Source organism: Pteronotus mesoamericanus, unplaced genomic scaffold (assembly GCF_021234165.1).
Source record: "Pteronotus mesoamericanus isolate MK-2021 breed Mesoamerican mustached bat unplaced genomic scaffold, CSHL_Meso_final contig_59, whole genome shotgun sequence".
NCBI lineage: Eukaryota > Metazoa > Chordata > Mammalia > Chiroptera > Mormoopidae > Pteronotus > Pteronotus mesoamericanus.
Genome location: NW_026555206.1, coordinates 2,722,654 through 2,743,226, shown reverse-complemented (window position 1 = coordinate 2,743,226; position 20,573 = coordinate 2,722,654). Strand labels below are relative to the sequence as shown.

The window sequence follows — 20,573 nt, the reverse complement described above, 5'->3', positions numbered from 1 at the left end:
CAATAGCCAAGAAATGGAGACAACATAAGTGTCCATTGATTGATGGATGAATAAAGAAGATACTGTACACACACACACATACACACACACACACACAAAATGTGCTACTGTTCAATCATGAGAAAGAAAAGACTTCTGGCATCTGCTACAACATGGATGGACCTTAAGGGCATTATACTAAGTGAAATAAATGAAACAGAGAAAGACAATCGGTATGATCTCACTTATAAGGGAGCTGGAAAGATGCCGAACTCTTAGAAACAGAGAGTAGAATGGTCCTTGCCATAGTCTGGGGAATGGGAAAAATGGGTGGTGATCCAGGGGTTCAAACTTACAGTTAGAATATTAATAAGTTCTTAGGATCTAATTAATGTACATTATAGGAACTGTAGTTCACAGTACTGTATTATATACTTGAAAGTTTCTAATGATTATATATGTTCTCACACAACCCCACAAAAAGTAATTAGGTGAGATGATACAGGTATTAACTAGCCTTGTTATAAAAATCATTTTGAAATATGTTAATGTATCAAATCATCATGTTGTATTCCTTAAACTTACATGTGTTATATGTCAATTACATAAAAATATGTCTGGAAAAAATAAAAAATTAAAATAGTTTCTAAACTCTGGAAAAAGAAAGAAATGAAAATAAAAACCATAATTAGATAGGACTTTGCACCCTTTAGAATTAGCTGTAATGAATAAAATACACAATAACAAATGTTGACAAGCATGAGAAGAAACTGAAACCTTCATGAATTGCTACTGAGAATATAATATGGTGCAGCCACTTTGGAAAATAATCTGGCAGTTCCTCAAGTAATGAAACATAAAGTTACAAGATGACCAAGCAATTTCACCCCTAAGTATCTATGTAAGAGGGAAAAAAGATATGTTTAACATATGTTCATACAAAATCATGCACATGAATGTTTATATGCATATTACCCATAATAGTCAAACAGTGGTAAACATATGTCCTTCAACATATAAATGAAGAAACATAATACAGTAGGCTTCTGTGCAGTAGAAAACTACTTGACAGTGAAAAACAATGATGATTTGATACATGCTACAATGTGGATGAACCTTGAAATATTATGGTAGATGAGAGAATTCTGTCACAAAAACCATATGATATACAGTTGCATTTATATAAAATGCCTAGAAGAGCCAAATCCATATAGACAAAGTAGAATATGGTAGTTAGGGAACAAGTGGTTGGTAGAAAGAGGAGTGACTACTAATAGATATAGTGTGATGATAATGTTCTAGAATGTATTGTTGTGATGGTAGCACAAATCTGTGAATATACCAAAAATTTTATGTTATAGAATTATATTTTGAAAATATTGTTATTTTTAAAAAAAGCTATATACAAAACAATTGGAATATGATGGGGTGAGATAGAGAATAATCTGCCTGTGCATCAGACTGAGGAAGGGATGGATAAGCCTTCAAAGAAGACATTAAGAACAACTGTCTGAGTGATTGTTCAAGAAAGGGACACCATACTTCATTCCACTTGTGACAATGACTTGAGACAATGTTAAATCCTAGTCTGTGGCATACCATAGACGCTTCCTTCCAAAAGGCAAAATGCAAAAAAATGGGCATAGTTCAATCCACCCTCTCTACAGGAGTTTACAATGGAATGAGAGTCCCAAATCCTTTGACTGCTCCTGGGACAACAGTGTGTCATTAACATGTCGGCCCTGATTGGCTGAAGGAGCTGAAGATTTGAGAAAGTTCGTTTCTTCATATTTGAGTTAACCAATTTTTTTAAAAGAATAGAGAAAGAAAACAAAGGGAAGGAAAAATAGAGAATAAAGGGGAGAAAAGACCAAAGAAAAGAATGAAAAGGAAAAGCCAGAAAGGGAGAGGCAAGACTGGAGGGAAGAGAAAAGGGAGAGGAGAGGAAGAAGAAATGATCATTCAGTGTCTGTCCTTCTTCCTGCATCACCCTCATCATTGAGGATCATAGTATTTTGGGCTCAAGGAAGCCTTCCCCTGAGAACTGTGAGTGGCAGTGTTATATTTCTCCTATTTAGAGGATATAACTTGTACACTTTTGTACAGGTCCCTGGAGAGCAAGGATCTCAGGTAATGTCTGACTCTTTACCTTGAGCATGTTGAACAGAAGTAGCCAGTGTTTTACCGTATCACCTGATCCTGCTGAATTTGACTATGTCTACAGACAAAGAGCCCATTGCCAGAGGTGGAAAAGACCAACATGTTCTTTATTCCAAACAGTGAACACTCATGCGTGAACACACACACACACACACACACACACACACACACACACACATCCCCACCCATGGTTCAGGTTAGTAAACCCAGATAATAGGCCTATGCAATCAAAAAGATACCGAAGCCCAAATCAAGAGGGCATTCAATTAAAGAGCTTAATAACTGTAAATGTGAGCAGAGTATCATGGCATCAGGACAATTGTTGAGATGTCTTGTTTAAATTTAGAAAAATAATAAAAATGGGTAACATTAACATCTGATTAAATAGAGTTTACACAAACATCAATGTTATTGTTGATAGAGACATTTATGAATTAAACTAATACAGAGGATAGAAAACATAGGTATTTCAACTCAAATAATTTTCATGACACAAAGAAGTATCTTAAATGATTTCAAGGTGGCTATATTAAAACTATACTATGGTTCAATTAATATTTCTTAAAAATATTTAATTGTTTACTTCATTAAGGTGGGATTAAGTAATTATACACTCCCTTCCAGGGAAGGTGGTCTCTCTGGATCAGGAAACATGAGTGTGGAGTGGAAATGGGGCAAGACTGACCCCAGGACCATTCTCCACTGAAATCAAGGGGAATAAGACATGATGTATAGGGGTGAAGTCAGAATTACAGAGCAAGAAGGCTGTGCTACTTAATCACCAATTCCAAATATCCACTTCCAATTCCAAATATCCACTTCCAATTCCAAATATCCACTAGACAAGGAAAGCAAAACACCATCTGTAGAATAAAAATGGTTGGGAAATAGGCAAAGGAATGGAAGGAAGGAAATTGAGCCTGGCAGGCTGCTGCCGGGGACTTGAGATCCCTGTGGTCCTGCCCATGGACAAAGTATAAACGGATTGAGGCAAATGTCCAGTTATGATCCTATTGGCAGGCTAAAAGAGAAGCATCTTAGTCTTCATTTCACAGGTAAGGAAACTGAGACTCAAAGACGTTATATATATAACAACTTCAGAACAACAGAACTGGGACCCTAATGCATGCCCCCACTTCAGAAGAATATGCATCCTTTTTTTTCCTGCTTACTCTCCTCTTTCCCCACTCTTGAGGAAGCTGAAAGGGAAACTATGCATCTTCTCTCCTACACCCAAAGATCAACAGAACAGGACTCCCATGCAAATCAAACCTAAACAAAAGTAGAAACATAAACCAAGAAAGCATTTTATTTAAAAAAATGTAGTCTCAGCTCTCAGGTGTTCAAAATCAAATAGAAGAGGCAAAGTATGTTTTAAAAATGGGATAAAAGAAGTTTCAAATGAGACATGGAAGCCATGACAGAAAGTGAGGGACTAGGAACTTCTACTATTTAATATTTAATGACCTCATGGCAAGTGCTCTGAAGAACACATAATAAGCTCCTTTCTGTCCATGTTCAAACATCAGGAGAGCTCACGGGACTTTCCCAAGGTTACGTAGTTAGAAGGTGAAGGGTAGAACCAAGAACCAACCAATTGTCCTGACTCCAAAGTTCAAGCATGTCTTGCTTCACTATCTTCATCATTACCATTTGTTTAATTAAAGTATCGAAGTCATTAAATGTTAAGTACCTCAAAAACAAGTTTGTTTTATGAGATAAAGGGTTGATGAATATGTAAATCAAAGTTGCTAAGGTTCCTATCCCTGCTGATGGAATAGGTGGGGGATATGAAGAAAAATGAATGAGACATATCATTTTAAAATTGTTAGTCTGAATGAAAACTGGGTGAGATTGCCATTTCAGGTGGAGGATGTAAGGGTGGTAGGTGTTTTCCTTTATTTTCTGGGCCTGTTTTTTTTCTCTTATCATTGCCTTCCGTACTCTGCTCCAAGTCTGCTATAATTTCTCTATCTTCCCCTTCACCTCCAGGTAAGGATACATTTTCCTTCTATATTAGGATGGACTTCTTGCCCCTCTCAACTAATCCACCAAGCTAGAACCATATCGTTTGGATCTGAGACTTCCATGAGAAAGAAATTGTCTCTTACCTCCACCTCCCACAACTCCGATGGGTAAGGTTTCCTTGTTATGTGCTTCCGGAGAACCCAATGGAGTAATCTCCATTGTACCATTTATTACATTTTGCTGCAACCCCTGAGTTAGTTATTTAACTTCAGTTTAATCTGTAAGCTTTTGGAACTTTGCTAATTGTTTTGTTTTCATTTCGTTCCTGTTTTATTCTGTGTTGTTCCAGAAAATCAGGAAAAACAACATAATGTGAATGCATTCGGCTTGTACTCTGAACTGGCACTTAAAATAGACTGCCAAGACATCTGAGAAATTAGGACTTCATGTTCTTGAACCTGCATGCAACATACATAAACAAGTTCCTAGGAGGGACCCCACAAAGGCATATCACCCACCCTATCACTGGACTGGAAGATCCAAACACACATTCATAAGATCGTTAAATTGAGATTATCATGGAATTTTCAGTATTCCTGAATTTTATTCTTAGATGTATGGTTTTGTTTATAATTTTCTGTTAACTAAACCCTCTTCTTAAACTTTACTAACATTTTTAACCATGGAAGGAGCGTTACGACATGGCCCTGTTCTATGAAAAAATTATGACCTGGAATGTTGAAAGGAAATTGTTGCAAAAGGGGACTGTGAAAGAAAAACTCACATGCATGTTCTAACAATAGTTCTGAAGGGATATTAGGACACTTTCTTCTTTCCCTCAATGTCTCTAGCTACTCACACATACTATTGCCTTCAGGAAAAGTTCATGCAGTGATGTTTTTGAATGAAAACAGCAATTACGAAACATCGAAGACTACAGGGAAACTCATAACCCTAGGAAAGAGGTGTGCAGAAATTCTGGATCTTCTGTTGTCCATATGGTTGAGACAGCTCAGGTGGGAGGTCCACATGAGCTGAAATATATCAAAATCTTCCTGTTGTCTTATACCCAGCAAAGGTTCACTTCTGTTGGAATCAAATACCATACTAATCATTTATGACAGATAGAAAGTCTATAGTAATCAAAGAAGAAAGGGTTCTAAAGAAGGACAATTGTGAGAAGACTTAGAGTAAGTAGCTCACAGTTGGAATAAAATTCATCCAGTAAACAAGCCCATAGGCACTGTCCTCAGATGTAACATTTCAGAAGGGAAATCTCATACCTGGAGATTGCTTTAAAATTTGCTTTTTGAAAGGAAAAATGGTATGAGCCTCTCCCAAAACATAGAAATGACAGCCAGGTTTGGGATACAGTGACTCAAAAACAACTCCATGTTAGGAGAGGACAATAGAGTTAAGGTAGTTGTCAAAAGCAGGATGTGTTATAATTCTTACTGCTCCCCAACCCCCGCTGTGATCATTCAAGCATCTTACAGAGTTGTCAGGAGAGAATATAATAATTCTGATTTTCAGCAAAATGTCTGTGCCTAAGCAGATATGCATGTTTTGTGTGACAGAAGTGCCATGCTTATCATTTCTAGGAGAAAACATTTCTTTTTATTATTCTAGAAATTTCCCCCAAATGCATGCATTTTTTTTAATGATTCTGAGCCATCAGTTCTCTTTTAGGCAATTCATGTTTAGTCTTCACTTAAGAGACATTGAATGGTTTCAAAAAACAGGTAGCCTCTATGCAATCTTATGAAATAAGTCATTCTCAGGATCAGTGAGCTGTGCAGTATGGTCAGCGAGGGTATGCGCAAGTGCAAAATGAGTGTGAGTGTGAGAGGGTGTGAGCACAGCATGAGTGCATTTGAACTGGGAAAAACTGAGGTCAGAAAACTAGAGCGCAGGGCCAAATATGGCCAGCTGGTCTGTTTTTGTAAATAGAGTTTTGTTGGGGCACACACACATCCATTTGCTTATGTATGTTTATGGCTGTTTTATTATACAACAGCAGAGTTGAGTGGTTGCAGCAAAGTACACAAAGCCCAAATATTTACTATTTGGCTTTTTACAGGAAAAAGTCTGCTGATCTCTGGAATAGGTAAATAATTCAACAAATAAAAATTACTTTTTTTGTCATGAGATATACAACAAATGTAAATAATGACTCAAATTAATATTTTTAAAGTTTATTTTAAAAACTCTCAAATGGCCCCTTAAATTGTCATAAGAATCATTTTAGTTTCTTTACTGAATTGGGTAAACATGGAGCCTGCCAGTCTAGGGAAGCCCCCTCCCTCAGCACCTACTACCAGACAAAGCCAATGTGGTTTCTATGGCTACTGGGACTCAGCTTCCAAAGAAACAACCTTGAGGTCCATGGGGGCACCTGAGCAGGCGCAGGTAAGGGTCCTGTGAGCTGTTAAGGCACAAAAGCCCTGCTGAAGTAGTGATGCTGCTAATGAGCTGTGCCATCCAGTGTCTTTCCCAGAAAATTCAAGTGGAGACCAGGAGAGTAGAGGTCAGTTGGAAATGATAGCAATATCAGAAAGACAAAGGGCAGTTGAGTCATGTCAAACAGATGTCCAATCTAAAGGGGAATCCACCTAGCATTCTTCACAAGTCATGAGAGGAGAAATGCTTTCTTACCACCCCTTAATATTTTTCCAGGCTGAGAGAGAGGTCAGGCTTCTAGGTCAAAATCCCTGTTAATGTTAATTTCTTATTTTTCCCTATTGTGTCAGTCAATGTCCCTGTACTTTTTTTTCTTGTTTGTTTGTTTGTTTTAATCAAAATAGCTTAAAACACAGAGATTGAAATGGAAACAATTTCCTGTCAGAAAATAATTACCAGGCATGATAAACTGTGTCTAAGACAAGATGGCTCACGCTAAAAAATATTTTTGAAAGCAGAGAATGACTTCAGGTGTTCAACACCCAAGCAACTATTGCTTTTTTCACAAGCTTTTACTTTGCTAAATTTCTTTGGTCACCAGAATGTTCTTTAAGGTATGGGAACCTGAAGACCTCACCTGTAAAGTTGGCTGGTGCCATTTTGTCATGATACAGTACTTTGAGCCAATGCTGGGCTTAAGAATTAAGTGATAAATCGTTTTCAGCTAGAAATTTTTTTTTAAATTTCTGCCTGAAAGGCCTGCATGACTGCTTGAATGCCCTGAAATACTCCAGCTGCCTGCCCCAGCTTGTCCTGTCACCCTCAATATTTGTATTAGTTTGGACAGCTCCAAAAGGGGCCCAGGGCGGCCCTCTCTCTGAGGAAACCTAAGGCACTAGGACAAGCTGCAGGTTCTGTACCTGTGGAGTTGCAAGTGGATGTATTCTTATTGCTCTGACCAAGCAAGGAGTGATCTTATTTTCATAATGACATATAAGTTTTGAATAGCAGCACCCACCTTTCCCAGCCTTCAGCTGTGGCTGAACTCTATGTTATTGAAAAGAAATAACTTTGGCTAGAAAATCTTCCCATTTCTTCATTAGTGGAACTTAGAGGGCAGAAGGTGGCTTGAAAGGGTTTGTGCATTGTCCCTGTTTTGTGTAGCTGTGCCTCTGCGAAAAGGCCCCACTTAGGACAACAATAGCAAGTGCAACGATTGATATAACACACACCCTTACTGAGCACTTATGCTACAAAGCTCTATACAGGTGCAAAGTCATTTAGCTCTCTCTGCAGTTCCTGGACCATTATTAATCTCTTTGCACTTGAAGAAATTGAGGCACAGAGAAAGTAAACTATACTTTCAAGTTTAAATAAAAAATGAGTGGTCACAGACAGTCTGATTCAGGAGCCCATGCTTTTAACAACCACGTGAGAATGTCTAGAGGGAGAAAAAGCATCTTCTTCCTCCACCTCTGTAACTAGAAAAATCAGTCCTTAGCCAAACTAAAATAATGCTGCAGAAGTGGTATGATAAGGAAAAAGAGACCAACCTCTGTAGTCAGAGAGACCTGGGTTCAAATGCCAATTCTACCTTGGATTAAGCAGGATAATCTTAAAGAAATCCCTTGTCCTCCTCAAGCTCCAGGGCTCTCATCTGTAAAACAGAAATGCTAATTCCTTCCTTGCAGGATTTTTGTGAGCATAATAAAATAAGAGATGCAAAATCCCCAGAATAGTGTCTGTCACACAAAGAGTAACTATTCCAAAAAGTAATGCTTTTTTTTTCCCTTTTCTGCTCTGATGTTGTGGGGAAAGCATTAGGTTTCTTTTAAGCCCCGGGATTATAGAAGGCCTTTCCTTTACTGTGATGTAACATAGGAAAAATCAATCACATGGATTGCCTCAACTGCTAAACAACTGCTCTTGACCTTAGAGAACAGCTTATACACATCACGATGGAAAGAATCAGTTTTGTGAGGCATGATTTTATCTTCCAGGCTGTCTTGAGTTAGAGTGAAGAAGCTTAAAATATTTAAATTCTTAATTATGCTACCAGGCAGCTTTGAGTGCTAGTGGCATGGAAGAAGGAAGGAATATTCTATGCTGTGCCAACCTAGAATTTTTAACAGCTATTATTTTTTAAGTCTGAGATATGCTATTTGAGGACATAGAAGGCTTCAAAAATCAGATATGCATAAACAGAAAATTGTTAGAATCTGCCTGATTTCTTCTTGCTTCTGCCTTCTGCTTATAGAGGACCCACTGGATCACAATCTCTTTCCCCACGCTCACCACCTCTACACAACCAACGAGCCAGTTCTGACCCAGGTTTGGGAATAACTCCAACTACATTTGTTAGGGAATCAGGGAATATTTTGGGGGAACTTATGATTGTTAATAGTCCAGCTCTGATCTTGTTCCTGACATGTCAGTGGCAAAGTCAGGATGTTCTTCTCCAGTTCTGGCATTTGACATTTATTCAGTGCTCTCTATATTCTAGTCAAGAAAAATTGCAGTCTTCTCAATGATTTTTCTTCACTGTCTACTCTCCTTCTACATTTAACAAGTGCATACACACACACATACACACAAACACAGAATGGGAGATGAAGGGAGAGAAAGAAAAAAGAGAAAGAGAGAGAGATCCTAACCCTCAATTCATTTTTGTCCTTTAGGGCCTGTTAAACCCACTTAAAATTAAGTTTAAATTGCCTTTTTTGATGCTGACTCCCTGATCTTCTGGATCTAGGACTACTTCCTTTTCTTTCTCCCCCATTATTTTATATATCCATTTATATATTTATTGTTCACTTATTCATTCATTGGCCTAAGAATTATTTATTGAGCACTGACTATGTATCAGGCTCAATGTTAGGCGTTAGAAGTAACTGTAACATGAACAGAGTCTCTTTATATTTTTTTCCCAGATTTTTCCAGGCTAGTAGAGGATAGAGACAAAGTACTTGGGACAATGTGAGGACTTATAAATATATAATCAAGACTTTGAAGACAGTATTTAGAAGGCTGAAACAGCTTTCTATAAGGGGTAATGCCTCAGATAATTCTGAAAGGAGAGTAGACATTAGGTGGAAGATGGAAGATAAAGGGGCAGTTGGTAGATGGAGATAGGAACAATAGGGTATTCTAGACATAGCAAATAATATCTGCAAACCCTAGAGTAATAAAGACAGCATAAAATATTAAAGAAACTAAGGCTGTTAAGCACAGCAAGTATACCATGTTTATGGTTTGGAGGAAGTGAAAAGACCATATTTGTATTTTAGAATAACTAATTGATGTGCAGTAAATGGATTAGAAGAGGGCTGCGGAGAGACAAAGGTAATAGGCTGTTCCAGCAGCTTATTTATAGGTAACATTTCTCTGATTAGATACGTGGCATTGGAAGTTAGCTAAAGTAAAAACACTGATGGATGTTGAAGAACAATTGAACAACTTCATTTGGTGATTGCAAACTGCATGGAAAAGAATGGGAAGAGTCAAAGAGGACTTTTAGGATTATGACTTAGGCAAATGGATGGATGGTGGTATTATTCCCCTAATACAGAAGGGATGACAAAAGATAGAAGGAAATGATGAGTTTAGTATGGCTCTGTTGAGTGTGAAGTGTTTGTGGGAGTCATGAAAGTAGGAACCGGCATGCCCCGTATTTGACATTGCATGACCTTCTAGCCTTCAATATCTACCTAAGATACCAAGTACTCACCTGACTCACATCTGTCTATGATGATATTATATAACTCAGACTACATAGTCTGCCTGCAAGACTGCATGACCGCTAGCATTTGTGGGAATATCTAAATCTCTAAGATCTAGTCATCAAGCTGAGGGTGGATCTCATTCTCCTCATATGACCTCAATACACAGGACTGTAGCCCTTTCACAAATGAGGAAACAATTTTTCAAAAGTTCTCAAAACAAATCTGATGCTATACACAACCTGCTCCTAAAAAACAAGCAAAGTCAGAGAAATAGCCTTAGCCAAATAGACACTGAAAGAGTTTGAAGAATTGAAATACTTGATCAATTCAAATAGTTTTAAAGGCTCTGACATTTCAACACCCCTCTTTCCTCTCAAGCTGTCTATTTGGGGAAAATATCAAGTAAAAATTACATAGTAAAACCCCAGTAAGGCTGTCTGAAGATGAAGAGTGAAATTGTTCAGCAGGGTAATTTCAAAAGTGAAAGTATAGTTTTATTCAAGATATTGGGCTTGGTTAATATATTAAAAAGTACCGATGAAAGCTTATTTTTAATTAAAGGATAAGTCACTGAGTCCACAAGTAATGATAATGCTTTATATTTGTACTAAAACATGTAGTTTACAAAACACTTCCATGTCCATGACATTATTTAAATCTCTGAATCATAGAACTTCAAATACAGTTGCTACTTTCCAGATCCTTTGGTCTAATGTTAGGAAATCCCACATAAACCTGCAATTAATTTATCAACATACAAAATAATTTTGCCTCAATTAATTCTCTAAAACTTGATGATTCTTTACATTGGGAGCCAGAAAAGATGAAGAGTAAATATCTTCACATCTGAATTAATTGAACACTGTTGCTCAACTTTGTTCACATATCTATTTTTAATTTAATTTATTTTTTATTTTCACCCAAGGACATGTTTATTGATTTTAGATAAACATGACTTTAGAGAGGGGATGGAAGGAATAAGGAGAAGGAGAGAAACATCTATGTGAGAGAGAAACATTGTTTGGTTGCCTTTCAAACTCTCCCCAGTCGGGGACCAAACCTACAAGGTAGGCACCTGCTCTGACCAAGGATCAAACCCAGGGCCTTTCCATTTGCAGGATACCCAACCAACTTAGCCACACTGGCCAGGCCTTCACATATCTATTTTTAATAAAATACAGGAGGTTAAAGAAAGACAATGATTTTTTTTCCAAAACAAGAAAACTGATTAAATAAATATTTTATTTTAGAACAGTTGTAGATTTAGGAAATTATTGTGAAAATAGTATAGATGTATTCTCTACACCCAGTTTCATCTGTTATTATCTTACATTAATACAGTGTTTCTTCACAACTAATGAGCTGATACTGATATCTTACTAACTAAAGGCTACACTTAACTCAGATTTCCTCAGTTTTTCTCTAATGTTTTTCTCTTCCAAGAGCCCATCTAAAATGCCAAGTTACATTTAGTAGCCATGTTTTCTTAGGTTCCTTTTGGTTATGACAGTTTTTCAGATTTTCCTTGTTTGTGCTGACTGACAGTTTTGAGGATTACTGGTTAGCTACTTTGTAGAATGACTCACAGTTGGGATTTGTCTGATGGTTTTCTCATGGTTATACTGTGAAAATTTATTTCTGGGAAGGAACCACAGAGATAAACTATCATCATAATCACATCACTTCAAGTGAATTATCACTGTTAATGTTAACCTTAATCACCTGACTTAAAGTAAGGATTGTCAGGGTTCTCAACTGTAAAGTTACTCTTTTCTTTCTCCCTTTAAACAGTATTCTTTGGAAGAAAGTTACTATGTGCACTTTTAAATATTTAACATTTAATAATGTTAATATTAAATTTAATGTTTAATAATAAACATTTAAATATTAGGGAGTTATGTTTCACATTTTAAAGGCACACAAGCTACATAAAATAATTTGGAATTTTTCTGCCAGGGATGTTTGTCTATGCTCCGTATTTACTGCTTATTTATATCACTATAGATACATCTATTTTTATTTTGTACATTGGGTTATAGTCCAATACAACATTTTTTTGCTCAAAATTTTTCAGCTTTGTCAAGGGGGAACTCTTTCAGATGGGTTCTGGAACACTTTGCTAAACTCATATTATTGTGGGTATTTTTTCTCCCAAGTGCCTCCTTACTTTCTGGCACTGCAAGATGCTCCAGGTTCATCTTGCAAATTTCCTGCCCCAGTCCTAGAATATACCATGTCTTGAAAGCTCCCCTGCCTGGAAAACAGGCCTTGGTTAGGGTGAGAGCTCTGGGTATACGTCTACATTGATTACTCTACTTCTCCTCCTGCTGGAGCCAGGAGGAGCTCTTTCTTGGATCCTTAACAGAAGCTGGTGAGGTTTCTGGAAGTAAAGCACAGGAAAGCATGGAGGGCCTCCCAAAGACTGCAGCCCCTGGACTTGCTCACTTTCGTGCTATTCTACATTCAACCTTTAATAATTGTTCAAAATTACCATTTGAGATTTCCTTCTAATTTATTGCTCTAGTGGCTTCTGCTCCAGGTAAGCACATCTCAGCTGTGACTCTGGGTTTACCTGTCTCTTGAGTTCTCAGTGTGATACTAGCTCTGCAAACTCAATTGGCTAATGAATTCAATAAAAGTCATTAAGCTGCAGTTTGTCCAGTGTTTACTTGTTATTGCAATAGAGGTGACAACTTCCAAGCTTTTTATATGTTGAATCTGAAGCTAGAAGCTTCTCTATTTCCATTTTCTAATATTGTTTTTCTCTATTCAGACCCATCTTTGCCTCTAATGACTATATGCACTTTTTTTTCATTCTAATATCTCAATGATAGCAATTGCAGATATTTATGTTTGCATTCTGGCAAATTTAAAATTCCTCAGAAGGTAAGTTTATTTCTAACTGAGCAAACATCAAGAGATTCTCTACTAGTCATAGTACAGTCATGTGTGCTAGAATGAATATCAATACAAATTATGACATTCTATATTTTATTTCAAAGTTGCAGATACTTCAGTTCAAGTCATTCAGAACTAGAAATACATGGCCATAAAATATACTGATGGTGGCTTTTCTTTTTTAAATGTGCATATAATGAGGATTTTATAATGGCTTGGGCTTCTAGGCTTGTTTTTTTTCCCCCTAAAGTCCAACTTAACAATGTATTTTAAAGTGGAGAAAGGCAGAGAGTCTTAGAACTTTTATTCATACACAGTGGAAATTCTGTGACTGTGCCTGAGAAGGCTAGTCTACATTGTGATTCCCAAGGTCCTAATATGTTCTTCCTTCCCTATACACTAGATCATTGTTTGCTAATTTTACTCTGATGTCAAGTGCAAGAAATCATTACAATAATTCCCTCATAAGAAGTAATTTCAAGAGCTAAAAAGCAATAGTGATAGATCACAGGGCTTTTCCTTAGGGCCATGACGACATGGGGATGGCTTCTGTCCCAGTGAAAACAAGGTCTGGAGCCCTAAGACCAGGGCACAATGTTCACATCCATTAATCAACTTGCCACATGAAGTGGAAGAAGGTATTCATACTACTACTGCCTGTCTTTGGCAGTATTTGGAAAGTATTTTAGAGGCATGGAAACAAAGGTTCTATGACCAAGAACTGACTATGTGCCAAAAGTTTTAAGCACTTAAATGACACAACACCAGTTCATTCCAACAACAACCCAGTGGATTTGTGTCACTATATCCTTTCTCATCTGTGAAATGAAACTTCAGTGAAGTCAAGAGAAGTTATATAGTTATTATACAATTTCCTGGCTAAAATGTTCTACATCCCTTCCTTCCAAGAGATCAAGGCTTGGACCTTCAGACAGAGCCCTGTTTACGGGAGGAGCCACCAGGGCAGAAGAGCCAGGCTCCATGAAGGCAGTGTCCTCAGTTTGGAAAGAAAAAGATACTACACAAACCTCAGTGCCCTAGGTCTTACCAGCAGTGAATAATAAGATGTTAGGGTCTCCGCATCATTCAAAATGTGAAAAATCTCCAGACTACCTGGAATTTCAATTAAGGAAAAGGTAATTCACTTCCCAAACAAAACTCATGTGTCAGGCACTCTCATAAATGATATTTATTTGATATATCATTTAGCCTTCAAAATAACCTTGTGGTTTATGAATCTGTTGCATGTTTTACAGGAAAACAACACTCAGAAAGACGAAGGTACTTGTTGACACTCTCCTGGTGGGGAAGGTATTAAACTGAGATTCAAACTCAAGGCTGTCTAAATGTAAATTCTTTGCTCTTTTGATGTGCATCTCATGACTTCTATGAATGTTTTTTATGTATCATGTAATTAAATGAAAAGTTAAACATTTATAAAGTCTGCTCTTGTGCATGTAATCTCATCATATTAAGTAGCTGAACCACTTTTTTAAAAATCAGTCACTGGTGATTAGAGCATATTTTAGGAGGGGGGAAATACCAACCTTCAGTTTTTTACTTTGCTATGACGTGTTTAAAAAACTCAAGGAAGCCCTGACTGGTATAGCTCAGCATATTGAGTGTCATCCCACAACCTAAAAGGTCACAGGATCAATTACAGGTCAGACCAGGTCCCTGGTGGGGGCATGCTAGAGGCAACCTATGGATGTTTCTCTCCTTCTCTTTAAAAAATTCTAAGAAAACAAACAAACAAACAAACAAAAACAAACCCTCAGGGAAAATGTGTGTGTGCGCGCACGTATCCTTTTCATTTCAACCCCATACAAATGTGCTAAGCTGATCCCATATCAAGGAGTATGACCTAGTCTAGAATCACATACAGGAGATTGGTTCTGTTAAATTCAATCTGAGACAATACTAATTTTTTAATTTTTCTTAGAGTTTTTTAAGTTCAAAAACACTAGGTAGCAGGAGACTTCAGCAGCAAGATTATTTAGGAAGTTAACGTGGAGTATCCATGATGTTATTAAAAATGCCAGAAATGTGGCCTAGCCATGACCTTAAACACCAGGAAAGAAAGTAAAATTATGAGAGGGTTATTGGAGGTGGGAAAGGGGCAGGTACCAGAAAGGTGGCATGATTATGGCTAGAGAGGCCAGTTACACAGATGCACCACCTAGTGGAAATTAAATAGGAAGCCATCCATCCAATTTTGATGCAAACTAGACTCTGTGCAGGGTTAGGCAGTACTCTCCTAGCACAAGCCTTGCCGGTATGACATTCTTACTTGAGACTGTCACTTCTATTTAATTTCTGTGCCTTCCTTAGGAAGTAATCTTCATGCTTTGGTGAAGATGTCATGCTTTTAGGACAGCTACTAAAGGCCTTAGCCTGAAGTAGAAAATGATAGCTCTGTGAGCTTGTTCGGCCACTCTGGTGCTATATTATGGAACCAGGAGCAGCACTGAAATTATTTCAGTTCTCCTTCAGTGCGCTAATATTAGGCCCACATTTAATTTCTCCCATCTTATCAAATTCCTTACTGACAAAGTTCTTTAAAGCTCAATTAATTCAGCAATATGAATACATTCCCTGAGGAACATGTAAGCATCACTGCTGTGTAGAAATGGAGATTTCCTCAGTATGATCTACTGTCGCAATGGATCCTTGAACTGGAGAAATCCCAACTGTGATTCAAGGGGGAGAACTTTACAATAGTGGTATTAATTTTTATGAATAATCATGTTTTAAATGTTCTTATTAAGACACACTATTCAGTTGTGTTTAATATGCATCTGCTTACTGATACCTCTGAGTGGAGGAGAATTTTTCCTTACTACAAAGGTGGGTAACTTGAGATAAAGTCTATACAAACATTGCCACAACATTGCAAAGAGGTTATAATTTTGTCCCATTCTTACAAATAAAAAAACAATGAGAACAATACCAAATAAACTATAATTGGCTTATACAAATATTAAGGATGTTATTTTATCCACTGTAAAGCCTTGTACAAATGAAGCGAGGTTTATCTATCCTTTTTATTATTTATCTCTTCAAACAAACAAAGAAGGCCATTGTGATTAGAACTAAAAACAATCTTATATGAGGGATATCCAACACTCAATTTTATGATTACTTTAATTTTACTAAACGTTTTGTTATTTCAATACAGTAAGATAGATGTTTGTTGAGTCTATAAGATCCCAGAAACTGATATTTGGAAAAAAATGGAAATGCATTTGTATGTTTTCCAATATTTATGATAAAAAATACTATTCTTTTATTTTTGGTTTAGTGACTATCATTTAATTTATGGAACCAACCTAAAATTAACTTCATGTATTAACTGTTTACAAATACTCAGACTTTCACATAGCATATTTACATCAGAGTTTTATCAGATTAGTCAAAATCCTATAAAGAAAATTTTGTGTCTATTCTTTTTCTTTAAAGTATAAAGGAATTCATTCAACTGTATTATCAGGAGGATTAGAAAATTCATCACGGTATTTAAATCTTAATATGAATATTCAACTGTGTGCAAGGAATAATATTTATTTAAAAAGACAAAGTTTGGTTTTTAAATTTTTTATTTTGCTTCAAATCTTAAGTGCCATTAATAACATTCCACTTAATCACTGTCAAACAAATTCTTCCGAATTTTTATCAATTCATATTTGGTTATGAAAAACATTTTCATAGACCTTCCAGTTTTCTCTCTGATATGTACAGAATTTGAAAGTCATCACTTTTATCTTCACAATAAGCAAAAAGCTGGACAAAGTGAAAATGAACAACTCTTTCAGTGCTGGACAGAATTGAGGCCTCAGGGCATATTGCTGCCTTGGAAACTGGAGACATGGGTGAATACAGAAAATTACAGCTTACCAGGATGAAAAACAACATGCTGGAACCAGAAACTAGTAAGAACACTTAAACAGTAATTGACTAATATATGGATACTAAATGTAGACTAGCCTAAGAGATAAATCTTCTGAGGACACAGCCTTATAGTGACCCACAACAATTTGTGAGATTTCCCTCCAGAAGCCCCTCTATGTTCTCATGGTAAGGACTGGAGAAAAATCCTCTCATGTATCTGAAAGAGGAAAAGGAAAAGTTACCATTTTGAATGTTCCCACAGTGTTTTGTTATCCTTGACAAAGGCTATCCTCAGAAGAAACTATTGCACTTAACCACCATAAGAAATACCCAACTCTAATCCTTTCCAGCCTTTAACATGGGGAAAATAAAATATTCAATTACATTTAACTAGTTTTCCAACCTTCAATTAAAAAAACAAGGTACACTAGAAAGCAAAAAAAAAAAAGCAATCTGAAAGGCCAAAGGAAGCATCAGACCTAGGTTTAGATAAGAAAGAGATATTTGAGATACTTTTAAATTATTAGATTGGGGATTTAAAATTACAAATTAATATGCTAAGGAATCTAATGACAAAGTAGACAACATGCAAAAATAGGTAGATAATGTAGGCAGAAAACTAGAAACTAAGAAAGAATGAACAGGAAGTACAGTAAAACAAAAATGCTGAAATAAAAATGAAAATTGCTTTTGATATAGTGAATAGTTGGCATGTTAAAAGAAATCAATAAGCTTAAAGGTTGTCAATAGAAACTTAATAAACTGAAAGCAAAGAGAAAAAGAATTTTAAAAGAATAGAATATCCAACAACCAGGCCACGATTTAAAAAGATGTTGCACATATGGTGAGACTATCAGGAGAAGGAAGGAAGGAAATTTAAAGTAATAATAGCTGAGAATTTTCCAAAATTATTAATAGACACAAAACTACAGATACAGAAAGCTCAGTGAACATCAAGCAAAGAAAATACAAAAGCTTTATACAATAGTTATATTCAATCTACACAAAGTCAAAGACAAAGAGAAACTTTGGAAAGAAGCCTGATTGGGGCAGGGGGAATACTTTACCTATGGGTAAATAAGCAAAAGAATTAATTATCATTTTTGGAAATCACAAATACAAGAGGAGAGTGGAGTACATATTTAAAATGTTAAAGAAAAACCAAACCATTATCAACCAAAAATTCTATATCCATAAACTTAACCTTCCAAAATAAAGTAGAAATACTTTCTCAGATAAACACACATTAATGAAGTTGGTTGCCAGCAACAGTGCCTTGCAAGAAAAGTTGAAAGTTCTTCAGAGAGAAGAAAAATTACAAACGTCAGAAATTAGCATTTATATAAGAAAAGAAAGAGCTGTAGAGAAAGAATAAATGAAGATAAAAGACATTTTTATTCTTAATTGAACTAATGGATATGGTTTAAAAATATTAGCAACACATATTAAGTGGTTATAGCTTATGGATAAGTGAAATGAATTACAGAAATATTATAAGGAAAGGCAAGGAGTAATTGGGAATATTCTAAGTTACCCATATTACTCATGAAGAAATAAAGTGTTATTTGAAAATGATCTAAAGGCAGCTATAAATGTAATTTTTTTGGAAAGGCATTGGGTTACCTGTCCCTCCCTTTAAGCAGAGTAAAGGGTGCTTTTATATGAGGTCTATCTAGAAAAAGTCCAACCATTGTTAATATAATGAGAATGGTTTACACAACATTGATGTAACCTGGCAGCCAAGGAGACTGAACTGGAATGCCCGTGAGCGAACAATGACAACTTCATGGTACTTAGTCAGTGAGAGCAGAGATGCCACTGAGTGAGCATGTGCACTGTGTGGCTGTTGCATTCAAAATGACTGAGCAAGCAGAGCAACAATGAGTCTGCATCAAATTTTGTGTTAAGCTCGAGTACTCCTCCACAGAAACTATTTGGATGATTCAGAAGGCTACAGCTATGGGTAACTAGTGATTGACAGCTTCATCATGGCAAAGTTCCTGCTCATGCATCATGTCCTTGTGCAGAGTTTTTTGGCAAAACATCAACTCACCCAGGTAACTCAGTCCCCCCAAAGGCCAGATTTGGCACCCTGAAACTTCTGGGTTTTCCCAAAACTAAAATCACCTTTGAAAGGGAAGAGATTTCAGATCATCAATGAGTTTTAGGAAAATATGACAGGGCAATGAATAGCAATTGAGAGAACTGTGTGAGGTTCCAAGGTGCCTACTTTGAAGGGGACAGAGTCATTGCCCTATGTACAATGTTTCTTGTATCTTGTATCTTCTTCAATAGATGTCTCTATTTTTCATAGTAAATGGCTGGATACTTTATAGACAGAATTCACACCATATACTGATTATGTATTATAGAATTCTATACCTGAAATCCATGTAACTTTATTAACTGATATCACAGTAATAAATTCAAGTTAAAAAAATACTGGGTGTGTAATAAGTACATGAGGAAAAAACTGATAGACCTACAGGGGGAGACAAATAAATCTGTTACTATAGTTGGAGACTTCAACACCCTTCTATTAAAATTAACAGATCCAGCAGACAGAAAGTCAGTAAGAATATGTTGACTGAACACCACCATTAAGTACCTGAGTCTAATAGACATTTACAGAAGACTTCATTTAACAATATCAGAATATACATTATTGTCAAGTTTACATAAAATAATTACCAAGACAAGCCACATTCTGGGTTATAAAACACATCTTAACTCATTAAAAAAAAAGTCATACAAAGTATGTTTTCTGTCTACAATAGAACTAAAATATACAACAGTAACAGAAAGATAGATGGAAAATCTGAATATATTTTGAGGTTAAACAACATGCTTCAAAATAACATATGGATCAAAACAGAACAATCAAGAGAATTTTTTTAAACATTTTGAGCTAAAATAAAATAAAACAACTTAATCAAAATATGTGGAATGCAGCAAAAATGGTCCTTTGAGGAAAATTTATAGCATTAAATACATATATTAGAAGAGAACAATCTAAAAATCAGTAACCTAAGCTTTCATTTTAGAAAGGCAAAAAAAAAGAAGGGCAAATTCAATCCAAAGTGAGTAGAAGAAAATAAATAATAATAATTAGAGCACAAATTAATCAATTTGAAAACAAGAAATTAATAAAGAAAATCAATGAAACCAAAAGCTGGTTCTTTGAAAAGATTAATAAAATTAATAAATCATTAACCAGATAACTAAACAACATACACAAATTACTAATATAAAAAATGAAAGAGCACCATTGCTATTGATCACATGGATATTAAAAAGATAATAAAGAAATATTATGAACAACTCTATGCCTACTAAACTTATAACTTATATAAAATTGATCAATTTCTTGAAAGACACAATCTGTAAAAACTATCACAAGAATAAATAAATAATCTGAATAAGCCTATATCTATTAAAGAAATTAAATCAATAGTAAGTAACTTTCCAAAACAGAATCTATGCAACCTAACCTTTGGTGATTAGGTTTTAGATACAACACCAAAAGCACAATCAATGAATAAAAATTTAAAATTTTGA

At 35.9% G+C, this 20,573-nt stretch overlaps 1 protein-coding gene across 4 annotated transcripts in view; it reads right to left on the bottom strand.

Moving 5' to 3' along the window:
- NRG3 (neuregulin 3) overlaps nt 1-20,573 on the bottom strand; it is a 1,143,185-nt gene that overhangs the window by 55,112 nt on the left and 1,067,500 nt on the right. The gene's annotated exons all lie outside the window — the stretch shown is intronic.